General features: G+C 42.9%; 1 long non-coding RNA gene across 1 annotated transcript in view; it reads right to left on the reverse strand.

Moving 5' to 3' along the window:
- Positions 1 to 4,888: 4,888 nt before the first annotated feature.
- Positions 4,889 to 21,307, reverse strand: part of LOC144822254 (uncharacterized) — a 110,752-nt gene continuing 94,333 nt past the window's right edge. The window contains exon 3 of the long non-coding RNA XR_013608593.1: positions 4,889 to 5,386. This is a non-coding gene — a long non-coding RNA (uncharacterized LOC144822254). The remainder of the gene's footprint in view (positions 5,387 to 21,307) is intronic.

Below are 21,307 nucleotides of genomic sequence, written 5' to 3' on the forward strand. Positions count from 1 at the left end.
ACTTTGAACTAGAGAGTGTTATCAGCCATTTAGAAAGGTTTGCAGGTGTTTATTCCCCAGATCAAAAGTTTCTGCACTAGTGATCAGCACAGACAATCTGATAGCGAAAGCCTATGTCAACCGTTATTTCAGGACATAAGGCCAGAGTCTGAATCAAATTGGGCATAATGTCATGGGTGGAGAACAATCTTCTATCTCTAAAAGAGTACACAATCAGAGGTACCAGAATGTTCAAGCAGACTGACTGAGACAATTATTTCCTAGCTCTCAGAGTTTCACTCTCAATCCCTCAATCTTTTGGGCTCTATGTCTCAGGTAGGTTATTCAAGTGATAGATTTGTTTGTAAGGAATAGGACAAGGGAAGAGGTTATATGGTAATGTCTGGATTACTTCCATATGATCTTCATTACTCCAATTATCTCTTGTCGTCCCAGTACTTACAACACTCCCTTCCTCCCTATTTTATTATCATTATGATGATGTATGGGTGGTACTAATGATTCAGGAACTGCTGCTAGACGAGGGAAGTTTTATGGGAGGTCAGGGTTCATTGGAATGGAAAGAGAAAAGTGATTTGGAGGTTATGGGTAATGTCAATGCATGAGGTAAACGTCATAATGTTAGTACTGGGATGAGGGGGAGGGAATTGGAGTAATGAAGATTACTTGTAAGAAATCTAAACATTGACTTTCCTGCTGAGTGACTTGTGTGGGTAAGATGCGTCAAATTAGTGTGTACAAAAGTATTGCGAAAGTTGCCATTTTCACCTGAAAGTCCAGTTCACAAATAATTTTACGACCTTCACATATGTCCATAGGGCCTCATTTATGAGGCCTTGCGTCAATTTTGCGCTTCCGATGAATCACTTTTTGTGATGCATCGGTGGCGTAAAACATGCCTCCTGTTGCGCACTATTTACAAAGTGACGCATCAAATCAGATGTGTCACTTTGTAAACCCCTGCGCTACATTATACCTGCGTCAGGTATAATGTACGCAGGGGGCCTGCATACATTATACGGCCGCAAAAAGCCTCATAGAAGGGACACAGTGAAATCTATGAGATTTCACTGCGTCACTTTTGGACGCTGTTGCGTCAAAATCTTACGCCTGCCTCACAGCAGGCGTAAGACTGATGCAGGTCCTTTCACATTGGGCTTGCCCCATGTGAAAGGATGCATTGCTGGAGTTGCGTCACTTTTGTGACACACTCCAGGAATGCGTCGCTTTTGCGCCTACAGATACGTCAGAAATACTGACGTATCTGTAACTCCTTGCGCCATGATGCGTCATACTGTTAATATGATGCATCATTGGTGTCGCAAGGAGGACGCAGTGAAAAGTGACGCATCGCTGTTTTCACGCAGCGATGCGTCACTTTTCATAAATGAGGCGGATAGTGTTTTGTGAGAAATAAGTGAAGGCTGTGAAAAAAAAGCTTCACTCCTTGCACATTCTTATTTATCATGCCTCTCTTCCCTGCAAACCCTAACTCACTTACATTATGAGGCCAGGAGAGTTCTGTTATCTCCACTGTGGTGGAACCAGAACATGTCCCATGCAACCTATTTCCTGGGGTCTCGGGTTTTTTGCTCTTCTCTTTTCTTGGAGGCGATGAACTTCCCGGTGTCACATGCACTCAAAAATATAGATTTTTCCCCTACAGTACAAAACTCAGTAAGGTGGGTATAAGATTTGGCTTGTGCTCTCATTTATTTATTTATTCAGTAGTTACTGATAAAACCCCATCCAAAGTGGCAGAGCGCTGTACAGACCATGTAGGTAAAGGATTATAGATGTGGTAGATCACCAATGAATAGGAGGCATGTTCTAGGAAAGTTGATCGCAGGAAAAACATTTTCATCAAGTCGTAGTATGGATTCTGAGCGTAAAGTATATCATGGGAAGTACGCAGCGTGATGAGAACCTAATCAGATAGCAGAAAATTAAGGAACGAAAAACGGGAAGGAAGGAGCAGCAGAAGGGAAATAGAAACCCAGTATTTCCAAAAGCATGGGTATGCAAGAAAGAGGGAGGAGCGAAAAACTCATTAGAACTCCTTAGACCTTAGTTATGAAGTAAATTTGAAGATTTGCAGAGAAAGAGCGAGTCTGATGTGGACTGATTGAGTATTCGAAATCCTCAGGGATTGTTAGAAAAGGACTTTATGAAGGTAATTTTCTTTCTGGGAGAAGGGGTTTGACATAAAGTAGGGATTGGTGTTTTACTGTATAGCCCTTGGAGAGTGAGTTTGTGTAGAGAGATTTAGACATTCGATTGGCTGTTTTGGATACAGATTGAGAGTCAATGAGGGATTCGAGTACAGGGGTGATACTATCATGCTGCTTAGATTTGGTAACAAATATGGCTGTAGAGAGGAGGATGGTTTCTGATGGGTGCAAAACAGGTCTAAAGAAGGGCTATGCGTATGGCTTTACCACATTTATTCCTAGCTATTAAAAGAGATGGCACAGCAGATTTCAGGTCTTTCTGGAGAGGAAAGGTTTTATACTGTGCAATAGTTTGAAATTCACAGTTTAGTGACTTCTTTGCTTTGAGCGTGAAAGTACGGAATGTATTCAACCATCAGTCACAAGACTTAGCGGAAGCACCATTTTATGGAGAATGGTCAATTCTTTGAGTTTAGTATTGCCGTTTACAAGCCCACCTTGGTGTTCACTAGAACAAAGGAAGAAAAAATCGATCTTGTGAGGGTCTGAATTTCATATGGGACCTTCAAGAATCTACATCCTTAGGACCTGAAGCTAAAATATTGAAGCTTTCTAGGCTATAGGTCCTCAAATAAAGTTGTTTGTCCTCAACGTAAGGATAAAAGGCAATATGAGATCGCATAAGCATCCCAGCCCGGAATTCCACATATAGATTGCATGTACCAGGCGGAAGAATAGAAGCCTGAGGAACTCCTAAAAGGACACCAAAAGATTTGGATGTTGATTTTCTAATTTTCATAGATTGTGACCTATTTATCAGATATTCTTCAAATTATTTTAGAACAGAGCCTTTCTGCTGCTTATGATGCGAAAGAGGATGTAACGATCAATGGCATTTAAAGCTGTGCATAGGCTGTGGAGAATGAGAAGTCAAGATTTTCCTGTATCAAAAATCCTCAATATATCATCAATAAATTTGAGCATGGCTGTATGCTTGGTATATCATGTTAAGAAATTCAATTAAAATGTTTTATCAACCGGGTTCCTAGATGGTTTGTGACACATCTCTCACTAATCTTGTCATGAAGAGGTAGTCCAGTCCAGTGATGAGCCTGTAGTTTTTCCAATATATCCTGGTTGGGATTTGGATTTTTGAGATTAGGGTGGGCATGCCTGATTTTATGGGTGTGTGGGAAAAACACCTTCTCTGATCACAAAGAAATGAGAGGGTCATCATGGGTTCTTCATGCTGTAAAGGTGAGCTGGAGCAAGCGTGGATTGTGAAGGGGGAACAGCGTTTACAACGCAACTTTTACAACGCAGTACCTTTACCACGCAACTTTTACAACGCAAGTCATTACAATGACTTGCGCTGGGGGGCGCTCTAGGATATGGAATAGTTAATTTACTATCCAAAACCTTCCCTACTATCCACGGGGACTGGAGTTGGAATAGTAAATTAAACTATTCACTATCCAGCACCCCCCAACGCAAGTCGTTGTAACGACTTGCGTTGTGAAAGTTGCGTGGTAAAGGCATGCGTTGTAAAAGCATGCGTGGTAATGACATACATCCATTGCGAAGGTGGGAGTGGTGCAGCTAATTGTCCCTCACGCAGCCCTTGATGCTGTCAACATGAGCTGTGCAGACACATCACTGATTGTCCCGCACGCAGCCCTTAACACTGTATACATGAGCTGTTCAAACATATGATTGAGTGTCCCACGTGCAGCCCTTAACACTGTAAACAAAAGCTGTGCAGGTGAACAAGCATTTGAGGGCAGTGGAGCAGCTGTAGCAGATGTGTTTTTCACACCTTTAGGAGCATGTTTTTAGCATTAGTAATGCAAATAAAGAAGCATGCCAACACTTACACAGAGCTTAATATAGCAAGGTGCCTGCCCCAAAGCCTACAGTGAAGCTGGCCGACCATACATTAGTCAGGTTGAGTTAATGGACAGACCATCGTCTGCCTTGACCCTCCTTCTGCAAGTCTTTTGGTGGGCTCTTGAGAAGGTCTGCTTACATTTAATTTAATTTAATTTTACGGTAGGACTTGAAGTTAGGGTGACCAGATTTCCCCAATCCAAAACTGAGCTATGCCATGGACATAAAGATAGGACTGCAAGTTAGAGTGCCAAAACAATATGTCGCATAAATATCTTCATTCTGCTGATCACTGTTCATTTAGAAAAACAGATTAGAAGAAGAAAAGTCAAGGTTTGGATTTTCTTGTTTGAACTGCAGTGTTAATTGTGCTCCGTTTCCTGCCTTTCCCCTTGGCTGCTTGCTCCAACATTATGCATTACAATTAAGAACTCAACTGGAATAAGATGAAACAGTTGAGAAACAAATTTTTTTCTATATAACAGGTGACTAGAGATGTCACAAGTAGCCTTTTGTATGGGAATCACTGGCTCCCTTGTATTATCTATAACCTCAGACTCACTCACAAATGCCTGACCAGCTCACGCCCTCCCTACCATTTCTGCAATATATCCACCATCTCCTCAGAAGACCCTTTCAATTTGCTAACCTAAAACCTACCATACAGGCCCCAAACTTTGGAACAGCCTGCAAAATCCCTCAGGTCCCTCGACCAATTTCATAAGTTGCAATAAACCTTCTATTTTTTCATATCCAGAGAATCAGAAGGTCAAATCCATGAATACGTGGATATCATTAACACTGTCAGTTTGTAGTCCTGGTGCCAGCTAAGATGATTGCATTAAACATGTCTGATGAGCATGAGGGTAACACTGTCTGAGAGCTGTGCATAGTAGCAGCAGGCAGGTATGCAGCTGCCAAGTGCTCCAAAGTCATTATTGACACCTTCAGCTAGTCCATGTTTCATGCTGAGATATTTTAGCTTATAATTTCTATGAGAAAATTAAACCAATGTGTTCCTGAATGCACAGATCTGCTAACTAAAAAGGCAGGGCTGCCTGAAAATGATACCGATGACATAAGGACACTTGCCCTCCATACATGTGTGATTGCTATAAGATCTCTCTGCTGGCTGGCTCGTTTTTTCGCCACCATTAACCGCCTTCTTTTTTCTTTTCTCTCCTTCATCCCTGCTTCATCTCGCTGATGGCTGTCTGGATCCGAATTCTCTACTCTTCAGACAAAGAGGTAAGAATATTCTTTATTCTCCATTTAAAAATTTTATTTCTCCTGTGGTCGTTCTTCCAGGACTTATCTAAATCAGTTCCCTATAAAAAGAAAGCCCCACAATTAAAATAAAAGACTAATGAATGGCTGAAGAATTACATTTCATGAAAAGTGGCCATGTTACTGAAATGGGCCAAAAGTGTTTTTTTAATAAATCTTTTCATTGAAGATTTCACTGTTAAACATATTGTTATGGAATCACAAATATCTCAGGAGATAGGCATTCTTTCCAGGTCACCGTGCAGTTCAGATGCTAAGCCCATATGTTTAGGTTGGAGAAGCCATGAATTCACTAAAGCAGTGGTTCTTAACCTATGGTCCGCGGCCTCCTCTGGGTCCATGATATTTACTCAGGGAGTCCACGATTGCTTAGGAAATTAAATAATATGGACACATTAATAAAATAAAGAAGAAAAATCTACAATTGATACTAAAACGTTCTGTGAATATGAGGCAATTTGACATTGGAGGCTAACATTTTGCTGCATATTTATCAAACTTTCATGCAGTGCAGCGCAACAAGGCTCATTGCTGTGCTGCGCTGCATGAAAGGGAAAGGGCAGGAGCGCGCCGTATTTATCATGATACGACACATTCCTGTCCTATCCTAGCTCTGGCCCACAATGTGCTGCCTTGCGACTTAAATGTAGGCACCCTTACACTATTGTGCTGCGCTGCGTTGCAGAGAGGATTGTTTTTGTGCAGGAAGGGCCACCTTCCTAAACAAAAACTATTCTCTGAAGTATTTTCCTTTTTTGTGTACTGCAGACTGCAGCACACAAATAAGAGGAAAAACAAAGAGAAATAAAGCTATTACACCTCACCTGGGGAGACGTAGCATTTGGACGCATTCCCAGGTCTACCAGTAATGCCATCACCACCCCCTTTTGTACCGCTTTGGCCGCCATAGGTGGGGCGGGGTATGCTCAGACATGAGTCCCTTGCTCACTTTGCCACTGGATTCAAGCAAGCCCGGCTGAAGATGGCTGTAATGCCAGAAACCGGTCCTCGGAAGCTTGTTTCCGGTCCAGGGAAGGTATGGCTTGGCAGTTCGGGCTGAACTGTTCCCATGAGGCACAGGGTCAGACTGATTTGCATATGGCCATGTCTGAACTGGGGTGGCAGAGTGGGCTAAAGAACGGTGATGGATTAAACCCAGATCTTTTGACTGGGTGTGAGTGTTTGATTGGTTCAGATGCTCCGTCCATCACCACCCCCTTTTGTACCAAATCTGGGAATGTGGCAAAATTCATGGGTGGGTGCATGGGAACACCCAGCGCCACCCATGGAATGCCTCCCTGGGGCAGAGTAACGCAATACAGCGATTTGCGCTGCATAGCCTTACTTTTGATTTATCAAGGCACTCAGAGCCACACCTTGCGTGGCTTGGTAAATCTAACTTCAGTGTTGCTTCGCCCTTGCGCCCTGTTGCGTGGCATAAGGGTGACTCAGTACTAAAAGTAATTTAGCCCTCAGAATGATTTTTGGGAGCAGTGCAAGTGCATCAAACAATACAGTATGGACAGTGAGTTGCCTCAAGTGAATGTAGAAAAGTGCCAAGCTTCCAATTAAAATGAAAAATGTTTGTGAATTAAAATATTTCATAATTTGTATATTTGTTTGATGAATGCGTTTTTCTGTATTTTTTTGTGCATTGTTTTGAATTTCAAATCATCGAAACTGCTTAGGCTCTGGTCCTGGATTTAAGTAATGACTCAGTGAGACCCCCGGATTACAATAATAATTCAAGGGGGGGTTCTTGGGGGAAGGAGGCCGGTTTCAGTAAGGACAAAGTGGAGGTCCACAGAAGTAAAAGAGTAAAAAACCACTGCATCAAAGTGCATCCGCCATTGGCCCCATATTTTCTTGTACTTAGCGCGGTGTGCCCCTCGCTAGGTATATCACCTCTTTTATATAGATCTCCTGGAGAGTGCAGGTGCATTACATAAGTTGGGCCTTGCTCTGTGCCACAAGTGCTTTTAAGTTTTAAAAGAGACCCAAAATGCTCATATTGTATATTTATTATTGTCCGGCTGTGAGGCCATGCCAGCAAAATATCTTAGGCGGTCGCAGACTATTGAAATGAACATCTGGAAAAAATGTCTCGGTTTGCCCAGAGGATCTGTAAACACTGCGCTGAGATTAGAACTGGGCCTCACTAACATATTCTTTAAATGTAAACAGTGGATCCTTAACTATTGGTCTTCTTGCCTTAAGGCGGAGGAGTGCACCTTAAGGCAAATAAAATCCAAATCGTACTTGCAGGAGAGGTACATTGGCCAACGGGTTGGTTATCTCCTGTATGTCAAGGCCTCTCTAGATATCCCAGCGAGGTACACATTTCAAAATATGTCTGTAGTGCAGCAGAAACAGATAGTAAAACACTTAGTAAATGAGTGCTCCAGGAAGGCCGACATAGAGGACATGTGCAATAAAAATAATCTGGGCCACTTAACGGAGACACACTACGCTGGGCATGCCCAGCCTGTCCTTCAGGACATTAAGGTGGTAATATTAGGAAGTGGGGCCTGAATGTCAGGCTGAGGAAGGCCCCGCCTTTATAAAGTGGACGTTGGGTATACTGGTTGGAGCGGTAAGGGGTTTGTGTCTCTTATGCCAAAACACTCCATTGTCCTTTCTGCACATAATTGGATTTTGCACATGCTTTGATAAAAACAGATGTTTTCTGCTACCCATTTTTAGAATGTTACAGGTTCGTCGTATCTGTGACCTAAAGACAGTAATTTTGAAATGTAATAACATAACATTGTGCTACGATGTAGGTAAAGTATTTGCTGTAGTTGATGAACAGTTAGCTGGACGGAGTGTACTAGTTGTACATTAATGGAACTTTGAGGCTGGTCCTCCAATGTGTAATCCATGACTCCTGTAATGAAAGCAAGAGTGGCAAGGCTTCTGGTCCAGATGGTGTGCCAATTGACCTGTTTAAATCAAATCTGCCTCTCTGGGCTCCTTTATTAGCACAGGTACTGAACGCTTGCTGTTCGGAGGGTTTTATTAAGACCTGGTCTATTAAAGTACCCGTTTTTAAGAAAGGCAACCAGCAAAATCCAGCCTGCTATCGTCCAATATCTTTATTGGACTCTCTGGTGAAGGTAGCAGGGCAGATTGTTTTAAACCGGCTCCAAGACTGGGCAGAGGAAAGAATATTTAATCAGACATACAATATGGTTTTAGGCAGGGGATGACCACTACGGAGCAAGCTCTGAATCTTAGTATTTTAACAGGGAAATACACTCAGGCTAAAACAGGGAGATTTTATTTAGCATTCGTTGACCTCACAGCCGCTTTTGACTGTGTTATACACAGCGAATTATGGGTCATTTCAACTGATATGGGGGTGGATCACCTGCTGGTTTGGGGATCTGAGACAGCTGTATACCGGGGCGACAGCCAAGGTACAATATGGAACTAGGGGGGAATGCACTGCATCGTTTAAAGTGGAAAGGGGGGTTAAACAGGGCTGTGTCCTGGCACCGTTCTTGTTTACTCTATTTACAAATGCCTTGGAACAAGTGTTGGTGGAAAAGTTAAAGGATTCGCCATATATCAACAAACGCCCGATAGCAACGCTTCTGTATGCTGATGATGCAGTATTGATGGCCCTCACACAGACAAACCTACAAAAGGCACTTGCCAACTATACTGCATTTATGGACAATCTTGGCCTAAAATTGAATGCCACGAAAAACTACATAATGACGTGTGGAAAGGAAAGCCAGAAATGTAGGAGCCTGTCCATTGGGGGAAACAGGGTAGAATCTACCAAGACATATTCATATTTAGGTATCTTGTTTGATTCTAATAGATCCTGGCATCAGGCCGTCAAAAGTAAGAGTCTTCTTTTTATGAAATCGACGGCAGCTGTGGCCAATTTTGTAAAACAATTGGGTAGAAGACCTCCTGCGCTGCTCCTTCAGATCTATCAGGCTAAATGCGTGTCTATGGCCACCTATGGCGCGGGCGTGTGGCGGGCGTGACTACGGCTACCTATGGGGCGGACGTGTGGGGTTTTCAAGACTCCCTTCCCATTCAGAATGTTGAAAATGCCTTTTTAAAGTTCCTCCTAGCGGTCCCACCTAGTACTTCTGTTTATAATTGCCATAGTTAGCTGGGCGTCCCATATATTACAGATATTATTAAAGCTCAGCCTGTTTTACTATGACACAGGATTTGGACTTCTACCAGATCTGGTCTTAACCAAGAAATTATTAAAGATTCCAGGAAGTTGGACCAGGCCACTAAGATCACCTGGTTGAAATATATAAAAAAAACTTCATGTACATCCCTGGGCACCCTGAACACTACAATTCCCCTGAATCCATTAACTTTGTCTCCAGGAAGGATTTTAAAAGAACTTGTGTGACCCACCTGGAGGTGAATAGATTTACTCTTGAAGCAAATAAGCAGACAGTACAACGGCCCCAATTGATTCTAACTACTCATTCTATACAGCCATATATATTGTATAATCTAAGCGGGTATGATATAGATATGTTTTGACCCGACTTAGATTTGGGAACTTTCATCGTTTGATTCGTTTACCCGAGACAAATTATTGGTCTACAGAGCTATGCCGTTGTCCATGCGATGATCAGTCTTTGCAATTATCATTGCATGCGGTTTTATTTTGCAAATTCTACAAAAAACAGAGAACGAGGTGGATCCTACCAATTTTAAGGTTAGGTGGATGGACCCAATGTCGACCGGCATTTTTATTTCTGCAATCTTTAGACAGCAAATGCTTTACTGAAGCAATTGCCAGTTTTTTTAAAAAGTATATTGAGAATCAGAAAGACTATTACTATTTAAATCTCGCAAGGATATAGGTTTTTGACACTCTATGATGGACTTAATTCTGTGAGATATTGTTTTAAAAGTGATTTCCTTTTTATTTGTGATACATGTTCATAATCGAGTCCTTTTATAAGATGAATGGCTTTTATCTGCTGTTTTGGTTTTGTGATTTTACTTGCATAAAATCGAATAAAGCTTGTTCTGATTCTGACTCCTGTGAAACCAGCTTTGAAGATTTGTGTTCTAGCTTGAATCAGGAACAGGATTGTCCCTCACTACATGTTCCCTCAATCACTATAGCTGGTTTATGCCATTTGAAAATGAGAAATTAAGTTTGCTTTCTTCTGCTTTAAATGCACTTTGTACAAATGTAATTATATTTTGCATATTTGTTACTGTTGTGGCTCTATTTTGCGCAGAATTAACTGTATTCTGCACAAAGATAATTGTACTTTGCATAAATGTTACTGTTGTAGCTGTATTTTGCACAAAAAGAACTGTATTTGTGCACAATACTAGATTTGTCCATAGGCAATTTTCGTGTTTGGTTTTTTGGAGTAATTTGCCCTAATTTTCCGGGCACTGCCTTCCATTGTATTTCACTTATCTAATCATATCTACCCTATATCGCATAAAAAGACTGTAAGATTCGCTTTTTAATCTGCTATTAAATGTATTTATATACTAACAGTTTTTTGCAGAAGCTACTAAGGGCAAGTATGATCAATTGCATGTTTGCATAAAAAAGAAGGAAATTGGTAATATTACATGCAAAGCCTAGCTTTAGGTTAGAATAATTTATTTTTATGACAAGTGGGTGGTTTTGGTTGTATTTGTAGTTTGGCGCAAAAAATGTACATAAGTTGAATGGAGATTTAATGAAGAAGGCCATATTTTAATTATTGATTTGTATGTAAATACAATGTTTCTATTGACTTATTGGCATGATATCAAGCTGTTAATAAAATCAATCAATCAACTTTAAGCTCTTTAGTGTGATCAACAGTCCATTCCTTTCTGCGAGTCGAGGAGCTCTCTCTGGGAGCCAATGTCGTGCTATTCCCCGTTTTGCTAGAAGCTCTAATCCCACCAGGCTGTGTCTAGCCTGTGTACACTCTTATCCCTCCATGATCCGCAAAAGACATACAGCCTAATTTATGAGAAGTGATGCATCGCTGCGAGCAAACCGCAATTCGTCACTTTTCATTGCGCCCTCCTTACGACACCAAGGATGCGTCATATTTACAGTATAACGCATCATGTCGCAAGGAGTTACAGCTATGTCAGTATTTCTGACGTATCTGTTGGTGCAAAAATGATGCATTGCTGGTGTGTGTCTCAAAAGTGATGCAACTCTAGCAATGGGTCATTACACATGGACAAGTCCCATGTTAAATGAAAGGACCCCTGGCCAAGTCGCTCTTCACACCACACACCTCCACTAGTGTGCCTGTGACTTCCCCCTATGCTGCCGCTGAGCTGCGAGTTCGATCCTGCTGCCAACCGCTGTGCCCCATTGGTTTGTGCTCCACTGTTTTCTCTGCCTGTGTTTTTGTGTTTACTTCGTTTCTGCCCCACTGTTGACTTTGGTACTGCTTTGCCACTGCCCTTGCGTCCTGCTCGTCTCCCCCCGCTCCCCCCTTTTTTTCCTTCTGTATCCCGACTCCCACTTCCCTTGAGCTGTGCTTTGCCATCCATGCCAGAATGCTGCCCCACTCTCCATTTGCTGTTGCACAAACGAGGCAAAACATGTCCTTGTGGCGAAGGGAATAATAATAATGGTGCTTCAGTCCCGATAGCTCAATGCAGTACTGAGCTGAGACCAGAAATGCAGTTCCCTCTCAGTTTGTACAAGGTACACATGGGGCTCTGCTCACACTCTTATTTTTTTGTATTTCTGAGTTTTATGTAGTGCCAACTTGACCCAAAGGAATCAAATATCAGAGCGCTTTTCATGAGCACAAGTTATGTTGCACAAGGACATATTCCTTTTTTGTTAGGCACTGGAACATTAATTGATTTGCCCAGAATCACAGGATGTTGAGCATCATTGCCGGGACTCGAACCCGGTTCCCCAGATTTGAGATTGACCGCTCTAGACCGGTATGGCCGCCTTGCAGTCCTGGGGACATACCTCCGCTGTATACATTGGGAACATTGGTAGCAGCTGAACCACGACAGCGGGTGCTCAGGTACAGAAGAAATGGCGATCCAGGCTATGAGGAGGTGGACCTTTCCTCCACACTGCAGTGATAGTGCCAAGCTTATGAGATGAGGAGACATGACCCTCCAGGCCTCACATTGACTGGTGGAGATGTACACCAGTCACCTTGTGTGCTAAAGTCTTCCTTGGAAATTGGAGGTGCTGGCCAGAACTGGTACCAGCACTTGAATACACCTGCGCCATCAAATTGCAGCTGCCTTGAGCGCTGGGGTTGAAGCATGGCCCGAGCCTGCTGTACAGTAGCTTGAAAGCTCCTCCTGTCGGCTTGGTAAGCACAAGGCTCAGTGGAGTCTAGCCTGGACATTGTGGATGGGGGTTCCCATCCCAGGGGTAGTGTATAACACTGTGAAAGGACTGGATCCAGGTAGCATTCGCGTGCAGTGCATTGAGCCCACCTGCAGTGATATAACACATATTGGAGCCTTGGTATCTGCCAGAGCACTTGTGTGACAACAAGGGCTAGATTATGCAGCTACGGCGATTTTTGTTGGAGCACATTAAACATGGGCAAACTCAAGCAAATGTGGCAGCCACAACTGACTGAGTTGGTTCAAGAGGGTGCCAGACGATGACTGCCTCCACTGGTGACACACTGCCTCCTAATAGAGCATCCCCAGATTCTGCAAACCAGTGAGACCAAATACACGCTGCATTACGAGACTCACACACACACACCTAGAAGCAAAAATAGACACTGTGTTGTGGATGTGGGTCTGTTTTGAGCAGATCAATACAAACTCATAGATACCACTGAAATATCCCTGAAAAAGCTGACACTAGTGGTGAAGACGTATCATGAACAAGTCACAAGAGAGAGTCCAGTATGCAGAATTCTGTGCAGAAGACAGAGAGGAAAGGGCTGCAGAAACAACATCTGACTTATGGGCTTCCCAGAGCGGTTGGAGAGTTACAGCACTGAATTGTTTCTGGAATACTGGTTTCGAATAATGGACTGATTTCCATGGACTACTAACAAACGTCTTCTCAGTTCAGAGCTTCCATAGGGTGTCAGTCCCAGTAAGGGATTCTGGACCTCCAGTTTACTGTACTTTACCATGGCAGTGCAGCAACGTTTTAGAACATTCCTCAAGGTGAAAAAAACGTAATTACATGAGAATCAAGTACATGCTTCTGTCTCTGTCTAAGCTAAAGGTCATTTTGGACCAAAAATGCATTTTTTACAGAGGTGTCCTAGTACTGGAACTAAATGGACACGAAACAAGGCTGACGGGCCATCCTGGACCTCAGCGGGAGAACAGCAAACTAGATACAGGAATTGTGGCAGTTCAAGGGTGGTGCACAGTGAGTCAGATATTTGAGGAGCGTAGAGTGCTTGCAGTGGTCTCCCTGAAAGAGATGGACTCGACTATCGCCACTAGTTTAGCTAGTGGTTGAAGAGAAAACACATGATCAATCAACAGAACATGCGACCTATGGTCATGCTCATGGCAGCTGACTTTATCCTCTGATGGAGATGAGTCTTTGTGTCAGCCTCCAAATTACTCATTTACTGAAAGGAGGGCACCTCCCCCTCTCCTTCCTCCATCCCTATGTTCTTCTTTGTCTGGGTCCAGCAGTTTTTCAATGGGGTCGTACTTTGACTTTAGCCCATCCAGTTGGAGGTTCAATGCTGCTCGAAATGAGAGCACTGGTCACAATCAAGGGGTGGAAGTGGATGGGTGGACACTGCAAGTTTAACTACTATTCCCCAATACCCCGCAATTTGTCTCTCTTATTTCCCCTTACCTCCCCACCCCCTGTACCGCACTCTTTAGAGATGTAATGCTATATCATCTTCTAGGCTGGAACATTATTCAGATTCTATACCCAACTATTCCCCAGAGTTGTCCACATTCACCAGTGCCCTGCACAGGTGGTCTATTCGCTTTCACATGGGGTGTTGAAACATTGACTGTTACAGTGTTTCGTTTTGCAGTCATTTTGATTTAACTGTTGGGTTGGTTTGTTTGATGGGCCATGGAGTTCTCAAACTCATCCCTCTGGGTGAGGATTTCCCTGTACTACCGGTATTGGTCCCTGTTATCAGGACTCATTGTTCTTGCTTGTATTGATGATTCTAATCAGTTGGAGTGAGGTGGGCCGTCTAAGGACGCAGTCATGAGAGTTAAGCTTCAAGAAGGGCATACTGGGCACAATGTTATGGTAGCCTACCATAGGGGGGCAAGTACTGGTAAAAGAGGACAGGAGGGCTTTCAACAGTGGTACTGTGGTAATGTTGTTATGGCCAATAATGTTAATTATTGCATACTCACTTCGAATGTGAGAGTGTTGGCCACAATGACTAAATACTAATGGGCTCTATCCTATTGAAAGCAAAGAGAAACACTTGCCGTTCCTCTAGTAGATGCCAGTGGTGGCTGGCGTGTACCTAGGGGGGTGAGGCTTTTCTTGGTGGGGTGATGCTCCTCCACTCATACGGAGGAGCCGCCCCTGGTAGACTGGAGGATGCTCGGCTCCGCAAGTGTTGGAAAGGGAAGTTTCATGCCACAGGTTGTTCTTCCTATGCAAGAGGGATGTTATTATGGATAAGGCCTGGAGTCCCTTTCGAGGTTGAGAAAATGATAGTGGATGAGGAGGGATGTTTTTGTGAAAGGGTTGTTAGATGGCCTCCCGAAAACATTGATCTGTATATATACTCCCAACATTCGACCGTTAGACTCCCAACAGGCAGTGATGCAACAAGTGGGTGAGGGCTTCAGATTATGGTAGGTTTCAATTGTGTAAACAATGCAGACAGAGATAGATCATTCCTCTTGCAGCTGCAAGCACCGTGAAGGTAATGGTGAAGCATACGTTTAATTGAAGACTACAAGATGTATAGAGGGAGATGCACCTTGAGTGAACAGTTTTTTCTTAGTTCCAGTACCATAAACTACACACTTGGATGGATAACTTGCGTCTATGTTTATTCTTTTAAGCAATGTAAACCACAGCAAGTAGCAAATAGAAAAACTGAAGTAAAAAAAACTCCATCATTTTTTAAAATGCATTTTTAATAGCACTTTTAAAAATACTGCTCTAAAAAAACCTTGTAACGGTTACATCAGTAATCATCACACCTCTTTTACCCAAACTTTAGACTTAGAAACTATTTTCCCAAGGTAAGCCATGCTGCCCAAATATAACTTGCTATAGACATAAATATTATGGGACTGTTTGTTCTGTAGCAAAGTTCTGGTGCATTAATATGGGTTGTTACAGAAAAAAAACGTAAATAAGGGATCTAGCCATTTATGGTGCATAGATTTAAGCCCATATTTATGTAATTTTTTTTCACCACCCTTGCACCAGGCAAGAGGGCCCATTGGAGATGCAAAACTCAAGTCGGATTTATTAAGCCATGCAAGGCCACCTTGCATGGATACCCATGGCTTGATAAATCCACAGTGACGCAATGCAGGCCAAATCGCTGCGTTGCTTTACTCTGCCCCAAGAAGGCATTCCATGGGTGGAGCCCGGGGGTGGTCCACACATCCTGCCACAATACAACAACTAACATTACACCTACAACAAACCAGGACTATTGACTTTGTCATTGGTTGTTAGTTGCATAAGCTAAATAAACAACAACTATGGCTTTGTTGTATTTAATAATGTGCTGTGGAAGTGGCCAGCATTAGGTTGGTGCGACTTGTGCCCCGTTGCAAGGGGGCTGCTCCCAGTTTACACTCACATTCACATTCTCTGCAGGTTCTACACCATTTGTGACTCTCCGCTCTACCCCTTGAAGAGGTAGAATTAACTGTTAAGCCGCAGAGAAGGAAGGTGTTCCAGAGGGAAGGGTAGAAGGCATCTGTGGCCCCAGTGGCATCAGTGGCACTTGTGGTCAAGTAGTAAGGCGGTCCTCTGTGGCTGTATATAATATTGAAAATGCTTCTGTTCTGAAATGATGAGATTGTGAAAGAACTATAACGAGTCTCTTTGACCTTAGGATAATGCCGCTGCCAAATTAAGATGTTTTTCTCCACTCTGAGGATGAGGGCAAATTTGGAGAGCCTGATAGGTACCCGTCTCAGCACCTGCTTTTTAGAACAGCTGGTGCTGAGCACCCGCAGGACCGGGTCCACTTAAAGCCCTGGGTAGAGGTAAGTCACCTTTCACAGGCTGCATACCTATAGATACTGTTGGGCAATGAAACAGAAATTAAGGGTGTGCTCATACAACCCCGAAGGAGACATTTGTAAGGTGCTCCCTAGACAGAGGAAGGAACTCCTTTTGACTCTATCATATATACCCTTGTCGCTCTTGAATTTAGGCAGTAAAACAGTTGGGAACGTTTTAGCAAATAGGATATGATATGTACTACCACAGTTTTAGTCACTTTATTCACATATACCAAAACAGGCGTGTCCCTAGTTAGAGTACATCCCTGAATCGGAGCCACCTTTCCTACATTTTCTTATGCTGAATGTTGGGGCACTGGATATTGAAAAGGCATTTGACACACTGGACTGGACAAGCTTGTTTCTTGTTTTGAAATGCATTGGGGTTGGCCAGGATTAAACTGCTATATGCCCAGTGTATAACTAGAGTAAAGGTGGGACGTACGTACTAAAAGGGGTGGTATTTTGAACAGGGCACCAGGAAGGGGTGCCCTTTAAGAGGAGTGGTAAATCGATCGTGGCACTAGACAAGGGGGCAATCTATTTATTTATTTATTTTAGAGGTTTTATATAGCGCTGGCTGGACCCGGGGGTATCAGAGCGCTTTACATTTTAGAGACAAGAAGGTCAATAAGACAGGGGACATACATAGTATCAATGTATATAAACAACATATACGTCTCCACCTGACAGATTTCAAAATGATAAATATGGGAAATAAGCACAACAAAATGTGCAAGATGTGATAATCAAAAATATCAAAAGGCACAAATTGAAAAAAAGAGCCGAAAAATTGCAGAGTCAGGATAAGGAGGTTAGTGGTCCGTTAGGTTGGTAAGGAAGAGAAGCGGGAGGGGCAGAAGTGGGGGGGGGGGGGTTTGAGGTGATGAGGGCTGAGGGTGGACATGGGAAGGGGGGGTGCAAGGAGGAATGAAGGTGGTAAACAGGGAGGGGGAAGTGACGAGGAGGAAGGGCGAGTAAGGCTGAAAAAGGGAGGGCGGATGCATCTATGCCCCATATTATTTGCTATTGCCAAGGAATCATTGGCTATCCATTTTAGGTGATATTGGGCTAGAGAAGGACCAGTTGTCAATATAATTCTGCACACTATCTCATTCTATGCTGACAATGTCTTATTATACATCCAGGACCCAAGGAAACACATGAGACATGGCATGCAACTACAAGATTAATTTGAACACGTCTCGGCCTCATGGTAGATAGGGACAAATCATGTCTGTTTCCCCTCTGCCAGTCAGAACCATCAGTAATACATGATATAGACACAGTTGTACTGACCTGGTCAGTAGCCACATTTGCATTTCTGGGGACCCGACATTATCATTAGGACTGTGACCTGATGGAAATTGGGTCCGCTTTTAATGCAGCCTATCCTAATGGTGCTTTATAGGATCCTTTTACCTAAGGTAATTATGCTCATGCATTTGTTTATGCTTCTTTGTTAATATCCCATTGACTCCTGTTACCGTTTGAAAATCTGGACTCCTGTTTGAGAGGCCTGGGTTGGAATGGAGGCAGACATAGAGCTACCTTGAACAAGATCTAGTTGCATTTGAGGGTAGAAGACCTCAGAGCTCCAGAGTACCAGTTGTACTACAATGCCGCACAGCTGCAGTTCCTGGAGAAGTGGAGGCGGTCCTCCCAGGCACCAGAGACACAATATCTTTCAAACAATTGGGAATTTAATATGCTTTTGGGTGTTTTATTTGACAGACACATGGACAGATCCAACAACACAAAGACAGTTATTGATGAGAACCAGACATAGTTGAAACTGCAACCTCCAAAGGCTTGTTAATCGTCTAGTAAAGTGTAGGTTTGGCGGCTGCCCACTTTTAGAGTGCACCTCCGGGAGTGGTGTTCATCTGACAGGGTGGGGACCTCTACCATTCAGGAAATCTACAAACCTTTGCCATTGTCATATGGGTCTATGGAGTGGCTTCCGAATAGTTTTTGGTCTTTGACTACTTGTTTAGGGCAATCAGGTTAATCTAGAAAAGAGGAATGCTTTACCCAATAGTAATGTGTTCTACACAACCTGCTGATGTTCGGGATGGCATCAAAGGAGTGATCAAAGTAATATATGAACAGTAGAGGAAAAACGGCAATGTAAAGTGCTCCGATACCCCCTATACAAGACTTTATAAATAAAAAATAAATAAATAATGTGACGAAAGTATCCAGGTACAGCCAATTTAAGTTTGCTTCAATTCAGCTGTCTGCAAAAAAAAATAGCCAAAGCTTTAAGAATACACAGGATATTTGGTTGCTACTAGGATCGCTGCCTTGAGTAGCAGGCCACATATGCTTATTCCTTCCACCTGGTGTTAGGATGGCAGACGCTGACCCTCCTATAGGGTGAAACCTTTGTGAACAGTAGCAAGGTATGACCTTCGTGGTACCCTGATCAGTCCTCAGAGGTGGGCCTGCTGGGGGGGTCTTCTGGCATTTTAGCTGAGCAAGATATAACAGTTAACTTGCAGGTCTTGGACTGTTGCTGACCAGACAGAGGATGCCCATAAGGTGGAAGACCCGCGTGCCCCTTGCTTAGGCATGTGGCGCTCTGATGTGGTAAGATATCCACAGCAGAAAACGCATATCTGCAGGCAGCTTGACTCAAGGGGTGGGCAGCACAGCACCCAGAGAACGGAAAGCGGCACTAGACTAGAAGCAAGCATACCTGACAAGCTGTAACAAGTCAGAGTAGCTTATAGAAAACACAAAATCCTAAGAATGATCATACACCTAGAGAAATTTGTTTCTTGGGAAAGATTACCAGTCACCTAATTTGGCTCCTTTTTTCCTAAAAGTCATATCCCCTTTACTCAAAAAGTCTTTGAGTTAAAGGCTCTGTGAGCCTCACTCACACTCGGTGGCATGCCCACCCCTGAACCTGCTTAGGGCAGTTCCCCACATCATTCTGAGCCCCTAGGTGCTGGAACTTGAGTACGACTCCTCTTGTTGTATTACTATGAAAAATTGTTCCGACATGGACCATTAATCTTTAAGTACTGGTAAGCATCCCATACTTAATTCAGAAAAAAGGTGACAGATACATAACAATCTTTTTTTGTAATTTTTATTTTCTTCAATGATCTGACTGTTTCTTTATTTTTAGTTTCTCAGTCGTTCTATGTTCTTCATTATATCTTGATTCATTTTAAACATTTCATCACAAATACAATTTATAAATATGTACATAATTCATGCAATAAGGAAGGAAAAATATGATATCATAATACACAATAAATAACAATACGCCTAAGATGAAAATGTCCCTGGTAACATACACTCAATCAAGAAATACTACCACAATCATACCCATACTTCATTCAAAACCACAACAAAAAGAAGAGAAAACTGAATTTTAATTGGCAGGATCGTCACGCCAATTAATGGGTCTCAAAACACAGTATGAGACCTTGCACAGACTCCTCTTGTTGTCCAGTTTTCTGGTGGCGAACAAATCTCATTGAGGTACACTATTTGTCTGCTGTATAGAGCTACTCAGCATCTTTCATGTCTCTATCACCATTAGCTGGATCAGTGGCATTTCTTCAGGACTATAGGCACCCTAGTGATATACCAGTACTGTACACAATGCAAACTGGAGTACCCAAATACTTTTGAGTAAAGATATGATCATTAAAAATAGGGATTCATCGGAGGAGACTGAGATTACCTTTCCCAAGACATTCTCACAATATCTCTCGAGGATTCACAATCTTTCTTTGTTTACCATGTCAAGTTGCTAACCTGTACTGTACATTGCATGCCTCTGAATCCTCTTTGGGTAAGCTACAGGGCTGCTTACACTCAGCCTTGATGCAATCAGCAACCAGATGTCTTTTTTCCTAGATGAAAAGCTGGGATTTAAATATAGAACACCGGGTAGACAAAATTGCAGTTTCTATCCAGAGGCTTTTTGTCCTCACGTGGATCTTTCAGTGACCAAATATATAGAGTCAAATATGCATTGGTTTAAGGGAATCTGAGGCAACCAATTTACCATCGAATTATTGAACGAGGGAAGAACCACCAGGAAATAACAAAATATCTAAATCTTTCTGGATATTGGGTTAAAGGTGTAAGACATCCGGGTGGAGATGTGAGAATTCATTTGATTTGTCAATGCTGGGTAAAACGGTCATCTGTCAGGTTAGAGCACACATTCGAGGTGTCTAGCTCTTTTCCACAGTGTTGGTCTCAGACTGACCCTGAATAAATGTTCAGGCTGCATGCCGACTGCTCCAAACATGCTTTGGATCTGTGGATTAGTAAACTAGGCCATACTAGGGGTGGCAAGTGGGGCATTATTGTGTCCTCCTCTCATCTCGACTATGTACGCGCTTGTCAATGTGCTGTCAGTCACGCTGATGCTAGCTATCCCTCAACCCGCTGCAGTGACTTCCACAGTGCCTACCTGCTCCTCACCTGCTGCCCATCGGCAAGCGCTGCACTGTTTCTGGGTGCAATTGGTGGCGCACCCATGAACTTTCGGATGGAATTAGAAAACTCAGAACATCTAATCTCTCTTCTAGTCTTTTCTTTAGGATATTCAAACACTCACTATCAAAAGTAGCTTCTTCCAGAAAGGACTTGCTATTGTCACCAGTATTGCACTTTATCCAGTTCTCTCTACACCTACATGTGTTGTGACCATTCTATTGGTACCTAATATGGGCACAAGTCACTCTAGGGAGGGCCTTACTTCAGTTTGATTCTTTGACTCCTATTTTTCACTACTGCACTCACACTTGCACACAAAGGAAATG

Source organism: Lissotriton helveticus, chromosome 3_1 (genome assembly GCF_964261635.1).
Source record: "Lissotriton helveticus chromosome 3_1, aLisHel1.1, whole genome shotgun sequence".
Lineage (NCBI taxonomy): Eukaryota > Metazoa > Chordata > Amphibia > Caudata > Salamandridae > Lissotriton > Lissotriton helveticus.